This window comes from Halichoerus grypus, chromosome 11, assembly GCF_964656455.1.
Source record: "Halichoerus grypus chromosome 11, mHalGry1.hap1.1, whole genome shotgun sequence".
NCBI lineage: Eukaryota > Metazoa > Chordata > Mammalia > Carnivora > Phocidae > Halichoerus > Halichoerus grypus.
In genome coordinates, this window is record NC_135722.1 from 86584906 (window position 1) to 86597143 (window position 12238).

Here is a 12238-nt window from a genome sequence, read left to right on the forward strand (position 1 = left end):
AATCTCAAGCGGACCTCCCACTAAGCATGGAGACCTACATGGGGCTTGATCTCACAACCTGGAGATCATGACCTGAGCTGAAACCAAGAGTGGTATGCTTAACCAATTGCACCACCCAGGCTCCCCTAGCACAGACCCCTACATGGGGCTCAATCTCATGACCCTGAGATCATGACCTGAACGAAACCAAGATTCGGATGCTTAACCAACTGCAACACCCAGGCTCCCCTAAAGAACATACTTTTTTTTTTAAAGATTTTATTTATTTATTTGTCAGAGAGAGAGAGAGCACAAGCAGAGGGAGCGGCAGGCAGAGGGAGAAGCAGGCTCCCCGCTAAGCAAGGAGCCCGATGCGGGAAGCGATCCCAGGACCCTGGGATCATGACCTGAGCTGAAGGCAGACGCTTAACCAACTGAGCCACCCAGGTGTCCCAAAGAACATACTCTTAAACAACTAATGAGTTAGAGAAGAAATCACAAGTGAAATTAGAAAATACCTTGGTAAAAACGAAAATGAAAACACAACATATCAAAATTTATGGGAGGTAGCAAAAGCAGTTCTAACAGGGAAATTTACAACTATAAAAACATATTTTAAAAAAGAAGAATATCAAAATCAATAACCTAACTTTACACCTTAGGAAACTAGAAAAAGACAGAGAAACCCAACATCTGCAGAAGGAAGGAAATAATAAAGATTGAGGTGGAGATAAATAAAATGGAGAATAGTAAAGCAAAGAAAATCAACTAAACCAAAATTGGTTCTTTGAAAAGCTCGAAAAAATTGACAACTCTTTAGCTAGATTGGCTAAGAAAAAAAGAGAGAAAACTCAAATTACTAAATAAGAAAAAAAAGTGGGGATATTACTACTGATTTTAAAGAAATAAAATTAATCATGAGAGACTACTATGAATAATTGTATGCCAACATGCTGGATAATCTAGATGAAGTGGACAAATTCCTAGAAACACACAACCTACCAAAACTGACTCATGAAAAAAGAGAAAAATCTGGATAGACCGAAAACTAGTAAGTGTATTGAGTCAGGAATCAAAAACTCTGAACAACAATAACAAAATCACAGGATCAGAAGGTTCACTAGTGAATTCTACTAAACACTTAGGAAGAATTAACACCAGTCCTTTCCAAATTGTTCAAAAAAGAATTGAAGAGGAGGGAATACTTCCTAACTCATTCTACGAGGCTATCATTACCCTAATACCAAAGCCAAACAAAGATACTACCAGAAAACTGCAGACCAACATCCCTTATGAATATTGATGCAGAAATCCTCAACAAACTACTAGCAAACCAAATTCCACAGGGTTATATACCATGACCAAGTGGGTTTTATTCCCAGGATGTAAGGACAGTTCAACACACGAAAATCAACCAATGTAAAATACAATATTAATAGAACTAATAGAATGAAGGGGGGGAACACAACTGATGCAAAGAAAGTATGACAAAATTCAATATCCTTTTGTGATAAAAGAATCAGTGAACTAGGAATAGAAAAAAATTTCTTCAACATGATAAAGCCCATATATGGAAAATCCACAGCTAATATACTCAGTGTTGAAAGCCTTTCCTCTAAGATCAGGAACAAGACAAGGATGCCTACTTCTTTTTTTTTTTTTTAAGATTTTATTTATTTATTTGACAGAGAGAGAGACAGCGAGAGAGGGAACACAAGCAGGGGGAGTGGGAGAGGGAGAGGCAGGCTTCCTGCCGAGCAGGGAGCCCGATGTGGGGCTTGATCCCAGAACCCCGAGATCATGACCTGAGCCAAAGGCAGTCGCTTAACCAACTGTGCCACCCAGGCGCCCCTAGGATGCCTACTTCTTGCCACTTCTATTCAAAATAGTATTGGAAGTTCTAGCCAGAGTAACTAGGCAAAGAAGAAGAAGGTGGGGGAAGGAAGATGAAGAAGAAGAGGAGGAGGGGGATGGGGAGGAAGATGAAGATGACGAAGGAGGAGGAGGAAGGAGGAGGAGGAAGAGGAAGATGGAGAAGAAGAAGAGGTGGAGGAGGAAAGGAGAAAGAAAGAAAGAAAGAAAGAAAGAAAGAAAGAAAGAAAGAAAGAAAGAAAGAAAGAAAGAAAGAAAGAAAGAAAAAGAAAGAAAGAAAAGAAAAGAAAGGAGGGAGGAAAGATATCCAAATTGGGGAAAAAAAGGTAAAATTATCTGTGTTCACTGTCAACATGATCTTATATGAAGAAACGTTAAAGATTCTACATATACACACACACTTAAAACTAATAAACAAATTCAGAAAACTTACAGGATACAAAACCAACACTCACAAAGGGTGCATTTCTATACAATAGCAACAAACGATCTAAAAAGAAAATTCCATTTACAATAGCACCAAAAAGAATAAAATGTTTAGAAATAAACTTAACCAAGGAGGCAAAAGAAGTGTGCACTTACAACCATGTTCCTGAAAGAAATCAAAGACAGAAATAAATGGAAAGACATCCCACATTTATGGACTGGAAGACTTAATATTATTAACATATCAATACTACCAAAAAGCAATCTACAGATTCAATGATATTCCTATCAAAATCCCAATGACATCTTTGCAGAAATAGAAAAATCCATTCTAAAATTCACATAGACTCTCAAGGGAACCCAAACAGCTAAAACAATGTTAAAAAGAAAAAATGAAGTTGGAAGACTCACACTTCCTGATTTTAAAACTCACTATAAAGCCATAGTAATCAAAACAGTGTGGTACTGGCATAAATACAAACATATAGAATAGAGACCCCAGAAATAAAACCTCACATACATAGTGAAATGATTTTCAGCAGGGGTGCCAAGACTATTTCATGGAGAAAGGGCAGTCTTTCAACAAATGGTGCTGAGGGGCGCCTACGTGGCTCAGTCATTAAGCGTCTGCCTTCGGCTCAGGTCATGATCCCAGGGTCCTGGGACTGAGCCCCACATCGAGCTCCCTGCTCAGCGGGAAGCCTGCTTCTCCCTCTCCCACTCCCCCTGCTTGTGTTCCCTCTCTTGCTGTGTCTCTCTCTGTCAAATAAATAAATAAAATCTTAAAAAAAAAAAAAATCGTGCTGAGAAAGCTGGATATCCATATGCAAAAGAATGAGGTTGGACCCTTATCTTACATCATACGTGAAAACTAACTCAGATTGGATCAAAGACCTAAACATAAGAGCTGAAACAAAAAAACTTAGAAAGCGATATAGAAAAAAGCTCATGACATTGGATTTGGCAATGATTTCTTGACTAAGACACTAAAAACAGGTAACAACAATAAAAATTAGATAAATTGGACTTCATTACAATTAAAAACTTTTGTGAATCAAAGGACACTATTAAGAGAATGAAAGGATAACTCCCCAAAAGAGAGGAAATATTTGCCGATCATCTTATATCCAGAATGTATAAAGAACTCCTACAACTCAACAAAAACAAACAAACCAATCTAAAAAGAGGCAAAAGACTTGAAAAGATATTTATCCAAAGAAGATATATGTGCCAACAAGCACATGTAAAGTGCTTAATGTCACTAGCCATTTGGGAAATGCAAATTGAAAGCACAAGGAGATACTACTTCATACTCAAAAGGAGGACTATTAGGAAGGAAGGAACGAAGGAAGGGAGGGAGGGAAAGAAAAGAGAAGAGAAGAGAAGAGAAGAGAAGAGAAGAAAAGAAAAGAAAAGAAAAGAAAAGAAAAGAAAAGAAAAGAAAAGAAAAGAAAAGAAAAGAAAAGAAAAGAAAAGAAAAGAAAAAAGAAAGGATCGAGCCCCGCATCGGGCTCCCTGGTCAGCGGGAAGCCTGCTTCTCCCTCTCCCACTCCCCCTGCTTGTGTTCCTGCTCTCGCTATCTCTCTGTGAAATAAATAAATAAAATCTTTAAAAAAAGAAAGAAAAGAAAAAAGAGGGGCACCTGGGTGGCTCAGTTAAGCATCTGCCTTTGGCTCAGGTCATGATCTCAGAGTCCTGGGATCAAGCGCATCCGGCTCACCCTGCTCAGCAGGGAGCCTGCTTCTCCCTCTGCCTCTGCCCCTCCTCCTGCTTGTGCTCTCTCACTTTCTCTCTGTCAAATAAATAAATAACATCTTTAAAAAAAGAAAAAGAAAGAAGAAAAGAAAAGAAATAAGAAAAAAATATGTGTTGGTGAGGATGTGAGAAATTGGAACCCTCGTTCATTGCTGGTGGGAATGCAAACTGCAGCCATTTTGTAAAACAGTTATGGTGGTCCCTCACAAAGGTAAACATTAACTACACTACCATATGATTCAGAAATTCCACTTCCAGGTATATATGCAAAAGAATTTAAACCAGGGAGTCAAACAGATATTTGTACACCAATATTCATAGCAGCATTATTCACAATAGCTAAAACATGGAGACACTCCAAGTGTCCATCAACAGATGAAGGATAAACAAAATGTAGCATATACACACAATGAAATGTTTTTTAGCCTTAAAAATGAAGGAAGTTCTGGCACATGCTACAACATGAATGAACCTTGAAAACATTATGCTAAGTGAAATAAGCCAGACACAAAAGGACAGATATTACATGATTACACTTTTATGAGTTACCCAAGAATAGGCAAATCATAGAAGCAGAAAGTAGAATAAAGATTTCCAAGGACTGTGGGCAGAGTGGAACGGGGAGTTATTATTTGATATATACAGAGTTTCTCTCTGGGCTAATGAAAGAGTTCTGGAAAGGGTTAGTGGTAAGGGTTGCAAAATAATTTGAATGTATTTAATGTCACTGAATTGTATACTTAAAAATGGTTAAAATGGTAATTTCTCTGTCATATGCATTTTACCACAATAAAAAAAAATTTTTAACTATATTGAAGATGAAACGTGTTTTCATAGCCCTCCCAAACCACCCATTAACTGTCATTTAATTTTCTTCCCTTTATTCAACCAAAATTTATTGAATACTAACCAATTGTCAGCTCTCTGGTACGGTAGGTCCTCAGCTTTCAAAGATACACATAAAATAGTCTCTGTCAATAAAGGACTTACAATCTGCCTGGAAAAGCATGGAAGTAAAATTAACAGACAAAGCCATGTGATAAGTACCATGATATTGGTAAGTATATGGAATTTATGAAGCACATAGGTAGGAGCATTTAGCTCAAGCAGGAAATATCTTGAAACATCCTTTCCAAAGGATATTAGTGCCTAAGCTGAGTCTCAACATATATGAGTTAGCCAGGGGAAAGGGGAAAAGAGTTTCTCAGGCAAGAGAAGCAGTATGTAAAAAGACACAAGTCAGTAAAGAGAATATGAGCAGATTGGGAAAATATGATAACATGAAATTGGTGATGGTTGGGTAAAGAGAGGAAGAAGAATAGGAGAGCTGGACAAGTTTCAGAAAATGGGTATCTTACATCATATGAGAGTTTATACTTTATTCTAAGGGCAATGAGTAACCATTGTATATCATTTTAGAAAGAAATCATGTGATCAGCTAAGTCTTTAAATGGCCCTCCCTGGCTACACTGTGGAGAATGGACAGAAGAGGGGATCAACTCCCCAGTCATATAAGTGAGAACTGGCGAAGGGCCTGAACTAAGGTGCCGGTAATGGCCATGGAGACTAGCAGACAGAGTTAACAAATGTTCACTAGTTACTGGTTAGGTATGGGTGATGGGAAATTTGGTGAACGGTAGTACAATTCATTGAAATGAGAAACTCAGAGGAAGAAATAGGTCTAGGGTAAGACAGATCATTTCTTTACTTGGAAATGTTGCATTTGAAGTGATTGAGGGGCAGGAACAGATAGCTATTTAGTTACGGAGTTCAGGAAAAACGCTTGATGTACAGATATAGATTGGTGATCCCACTAAACAGAGGGAGAATTTGCCTAAAATTAAAGGAATTGATGTCTAAATGTAGAATCCTATTGTAGAAGGAAGTATACTCCTTCCAACACAGGGTAATTTAAGGAATGGAGCAGCCCCTCTACACATCAAAAGCAAACCATTTGAGCAGTTGCCCTCTCAACCTTGATATAATAAGGCTTGTGAGAATAAACCAATTATTGATAAACCTGGAAGCTTTCCAAACTGGTTTTCATTTTGAAGTAAGAGGGACTTCTAATATATATCTTGCCTAAGGCAAATCAAATCCTAAATCTCTTTTGATATTTGAAATCAATCCTTTGGGAATTTTGTCAACAACCAGAAAAGAGGGCGCCTGGGTGGCTCAGTTGGTTAAGCGACTGCCTTTGGCTCAGGTCATGATCCCAGAGTCCTGGGATCGAGTCCTGCATTGGGCTCCCAGCTCAGCGGGGAGCTCAAATAAACAACCAGAAAAGAGTAACTAACAAAGAAAAAGAAAATAAAATAAAAAGTTAGTGTGCTCTATTTTTTTATGGGTATTCATCAATTTTTCTCATTCCTGTTCTTTCCTTCCACTGCTGAGAGAAATTCTTCTTCCTAGCAAGTGGATTTTATCTCTAGAAGAGTCCTCAAAAGTGGAAGAGGGAAATGAAATAAATACTGACACATGCTACAACATGAATGAACTGTGAAAACATGCTAAGTGCCAGGCACAGAAGAGTACATATTGTATTATTCCATTTATACCAAATGTCCAGAATAGGCAAATCCATAGAGACAGAACAATTATTGGTGGCCAGGCTTTGGGGGTGGGGAAAACAAAAGGTGACCCCTAAAAGGTACAGGGTTTCTTTTGGGGGTGATGAAAAGTATTTAATAATTGGTTGTGGTAAAAAATGCACAATTACACGAATATACTAAAACTATTGAATTGTACACTTTAAATGGGTGAATTAGATCTTCAGAAAAACTATTAATGAAAAAAGTGGAAGAGGGAAACAGAAGATTGGGTCCGGGAACCTGTGACGATGGGAAAACGGTCAGAGAGTTCCTGAGTTTGCTGATAGAAGAAGGAGACCAAGAGCCAGGGAATGCAGGTGGCCTCTGGAAGGTGGAAAAGGCAAGGAGATGATTCTCCCCTTGAGCTTCCAGAAAGGGACAGCCCCTACACCTTGATTTTAGCCCAGCAAGACCTGTGTCAAGGCCCATAGAACTAAAAGACAATATTTTGTTGTTTTAAGCCACTAAATTTGTGTAATTACTGTTATGGTGGTCATCAATTGTGAGCAGGAGTAGGAAGGAAGGTATTGGGGGTTTGACAGAAGAGATGTTAGGAAATAGTCATCTAGGAGAATAAAACAACAAATTGACGAACAAAATATAGTATGATTACAAGCCTGCCTTAGGAAAACACTTAAGGGAATTGGGAACACCTTTTTCCACCATCCAGATGGCTACTGTGGGAATTCTATTTTTGTATTACCCACCACTGGGCAATATTTCATTGATCCAAAGATGACCATCTGTTACAGGTTTGGTAAATCATTATCCTACGCTCCTCACCATAAATGACTTCTAGATTGTGTTATTAACAAACCCACCGTCCCCCAAAATGAAAGCAACAGGCAGTTAACTAAGGTCTTAAAGAAGAACTGACCAGGGCGCCTGGGTGGCTCAGTCGTTAAGCGTCTGCCTTCGGCTCAGGTCAAATAAATAAACAGGGTCCTGGGATCGAGTCCCACATCGGGCTCCCTGCTTGGCAGGAAGCCTACTTCTCCCTCTCCCACTCCCCCTGCTTGTGTTCCTGCTCTCGCTATCTCTCTCTCTGTCAAATAAATAAATAAAATCTTTAAAAAAAAAAAAAAAGAACTGACCAGGGGCTCCTGGGTGGCTCAGTTGGTTAAGCATCTCCCTTCAGCTCAGGTCATGATCTTGGGGTCCTGGGATGGAGCCCCGCATCAGACTCCCTGCTCAGCTGGGAGCCTGCTTCTCCCTCTCCCCCTACCCCTCACCCCTGCTCGTGCTGGCTTACTCGAGCTCTCTTTCAAATAAATAAATAAAATCTTAAAAAAAAAAAAAAAAAGAAGTATTAACCAAAAAACCCTCAATCCTTGCATGGTAAGCTGTTGATTATTGCTTAACCCTTAAGACAAACGACAGCCCCAAACAGAGAAAGATATGTATCATATGACCTCACTGATATGAGGAATTCTTAATCTCAGGAAACAAACTGAGGGTTGCTGGAGTGGGGGGTGGGGTGGGAGGGATGGGGTGACTGGGTGATGGACACTGGGGAGGGTATGTGTTCTGGTAAGCGCTGTGAATTGTGCAAGACTGTTGAATCTCAGATCTGTACCTCTGAAACAAATAATGCAATATATGTTAAGAAAGAAAAAAAGAAGAAGAAGAATGTAGCAGGAGGGGAAGAATGAAGGGGGGGATATCAGAGGGGGAGAAGAACCATGAGAGACGATGGACTCTGAAAAACAAACTGAGGGTTCTAGAGGGGAGGGGGGTGGGAGGATGGGTTAGCCTGGTGATGGGTATTGAGGAGGGCACGTTCTGCATGGAGCACTGGGTGTTATGCACAAACAATGAATCATGGAACACTATATCTAAAACTAATGATGTAATGTATGGGGATTAACATAACAATAAAAAAATTAAAAAAAAAAAAGACAAACGACAGCCCAATTATATTCACCAACAGAGAGTACACCACTAAAACGGTCAAGTCCTCTTCAGAGGAATCACCCCAAGTTCTTTTTCAGGGATGGCCCTGTGGGATATAAGCATGGAAAATTCTCCCAGCAGACGGAACCTGGGGCACACATACTGAACTTATTCCATTATTAAGGAGGTGAGTTAACAAATGAATGCCTGTGAAATTTGCTGGTCCTATGATCTACCTTACCTCATCCAGCAACATATAAGATCTGTACCAATGACCACTATACATTGTTCTCTTTTCTTCTTTCAAAAGGTTTTTAAGTTATGGAAATCCTGTTTGTCTTTCATCACTTTATATTTGTTGTACTCTAGAACAACATACACATGCGTAATTCATGTGAATTCAAGTGAGCTTGAGAGAAAGCAGCATCAGATCATTTCACTCGGCAAATGACTGCTCAGAGTAAGCAGGAGATGGAAGACATGAATGTGTCAATTCCTCCACAGGTCTCAGTTTCGGGCCTCTCACGATCTGGCCACCTAGCAGTCTGAGTGCAAGGCTAGAGTCCCTAAATAGAAACCAACAACTTCCTCTGGTGCTCAGGAGAAGAATGAGCAATCTGTTCCAACACGGGAAGAAAAAATCCACTGTGTTGGACTTCATTGAGAGATAGCATGTCAGCCTCCAATATGGCTCAAAAATACAAAACATTTTGCTTTATGGAGATTTAAGAGATCTTGAAAGGTCATTTTAACTATACATGATTTTTAAATTTGTAATATGCATCTGTTGTATTATTAAGAATTTTGGGGGCACCTGACTGGCTCAGTCAGAAGAGTATGTGACTCTTGATCTCAGAGTCATGAGTTCAAGCCCCATGTTGGGGTGTAGAGGTTACTTATAATAAATAAATAAGTAAAAACTTAAAATTTTTTTTTCAATTTTGCTATAGAAAATAAGAAAAACAAAAAATAAGGAGGCTAGATGAAACTGAATACAGAAGCAAATGGCACGTGGGGTATGTCAGAGAGATATAAAAGTAAGTAGAGCACACATGTTCTGAACTAGAAAGTGAAGGAAGAACCAAGATATACCAAGTATTCACAATTCACTAAATATACACAAGGTACATTAAGTATTCAACATTTATGAGGTCTTAAATCAGCCATCCATAGATGATACCATTCTTGCCCCACTTGTACTCTGCTCTAGAAATGTAAATCAAATCCATAGCTAATCATCAGGCTAGCTGATGAAACACAGCTATTGATTAGGTAGGTATACTTGACCCTGCAATCTTTCTAATAGACAATTGTGTATGTTGGCTCCATGTAGCTTCAGTCTGTTGGACCCCTTGCTCAAACTCAATTCTGATCCTCATTACCTCACCAAAGGTGAGGAAAGCTGACACAGGAGGGGAAAAAAGGAATATGAACATTGTATGACCCATATTCAGGAAGTATGGTTCTTCCATTCCACTTGAACTGTATCAAAGCATATTAATCTACCTTACCTCTTTCCCCTTACTTCTCGCTACCGGTGCCCCAAGATAATTTCTCACATGGCAGGAGCAGACTTTAGAACCTTTGCAAAGGTTGTGACTCTACTCTCTTGAGGGTCATTAAGTTTGTCAATTAGCCCATAGATTGCAAAATTGTGTACAACCATATCCAGACTTGATTCTGTTGATTCTGGGAATCAGAGATAAATAAATGTATAGCTGATCATGTCTTTGAATGTTTCTCATTGAGGAGGCAAGCTATCGGTTGTTCTGTGTGATGCAACTGCATTATGTTGGACAAGGGAATTTATGAAATTGGATATATAGGAAGAAATATGTGTGTACTCTACTATGAGATTATCAGCCTGGCATGCCCCATTCTCCTGGAAACTGCTCCTCAGCATCCACGTATCTGGCATGAAAGCTACATGCTCTTATAGTGCCCATCACCTTGATCTAGGTTGATTGCTTTAGGGATAAGTACCTGATCTGAGCTAAACCAATAAGCCCCTTCACTGGTTTTTTGAAATTAGGATTCAAAAAAAATTGAGATCAATTCCCCTCTAATGTAGACATTCATGTGGTGCTTTCCTACAGGTTGTAATATATTAGGATTTTAACCTGAATCTAGGGTTCTAGAGCAAGATTGTTTAGATTTGAACCCTGACTCTGACATTTACAATCTATGTGAGCTTGGACAAATAGCTTAACCTCTCTTCTACTTCCTTATCTGTCAAGTAGAGATAATTATAAAGTCCACTTCATATGGTTGTGGTGAATATTAGGAGAACTTAGAACAGTACTTTGCACTCAGTAAATGTTAGGTATATTTAGTCTTTACAAATAGAGACAAAGTATTTTATTTTTCCCAAGTCTGACTTCAATCCAATGTTATTAAATTCAACCTTTATTGTTTGTGCACATACTGTATTCCAAGCATTAAGTTAAGCTTAGGAAAAAAATACGGTACCCAAAGAAACATGGTCCTTGCCTTCATGGAACTTACAGTTCAGTGGGGGAGGCAAATATTAAAGAAATAGTCACATAAATACAAACTATGAGATGTGCTATGACGGATAAGTAGAAGGTGATATGAGAGGTTATAATGGGTATATCAGTCTAAACTTCCTTAAGAAAGCAATGTGGGAGTTAGTACGGAAAGAGGAGGTTGGAGAAAGTTTTCCAGGTAGAGGGGTCATGTGCAAAGGTCCTGAAATGGGAAAGACCTTGAAGATTTAAAAAATTAAAACAGGTCAGTATGGCTTGGAATAGTAAGAAAAGGAGAAGGAAAGAGGCATAAAATAAGACTGGAAAAATAGTCAAGGACCAGATTATTCAGGATCTTGTAAGAAGAGTAGAATAACAAAGATTCAAGATCTTAGAGGTGAGGTTAAAAGGATTTTTGAACAGGATGTTATAGTTGAAGATGAGAGAAGTAGACAGGGTTAAGAGATATTTAGTAAAAGGGAAAAAAGCAAGTATTTATCCTGCTTTCTTATATAAATTAAATCACTAAGTAATCAAATAATTGAAGAGGGGTGGCTTCCCTCTGCAGAAATATTGCAACTAATACATGAAGAATGATGGAATTATATCACCATTTAAAATTCCTAATGAATGAATTGCTCCAGGCATAACTCAATAGCAGTTACCAAAAAAAGAGATTACATTAGAAAAACAGAAATAAGCACACATTGTATGTCTCCTAATGGAAAAACATACCACCCCCTATGAAGATATCTTGCCAAAAAAATTAAACTTGAATCTGAGAAAACATCTAGAGCTTACTACCAATTTATAAAAAAAACAGAGGACAAAGGAACATGTTAAAATACACCATGGGGATGCAACTGACAAAATTCAGATTGTGGCCAAAACTACAGGGCAAACAACCTAGTTCCTTAAATAAAAATAAAATATTACTGGGGAACAGAGACAAAAATACAGAGGATTTTAAAGATATACCAGGGGCACCTGGGTGGCTCAGTCGGTTAAGCGTCTGCTTTCAGCTCAGGTCATGATCCCAGGGTCCTGGGATCAAGCCCCACATCGGGCTCCCTGCTCAGTGGGAAGCCTGCTTCTCCCTTTCCCACTCCCCCTGTTTGTATTCCCTCTCTCACTGTCTCTCTCTCTCTGTCAAATAAATAAATAAAATCTTTAAAAAAAAAAAGATATACCAACCAAAATCAGTATAGTTCTACTCTGAAGCAAATTGTAAATCTA

The 12238-nt window shown here is 38.7% G+C and overlaps 1 long non-coding RNA gene across 1 annotated transcript in view; it reads right to left on the reverse strand.

Moving 5' to 3' along the window:
* The window catches only part of LOC118531979 (uncharacterized), a 75232-nt gene that overhangs the window by 57612 nt on the left and 5382 nt on the right, over positions 1 to 12238 (reverse strand). The gene's annotated exons all lie outside the window — the stretch shown is intronic.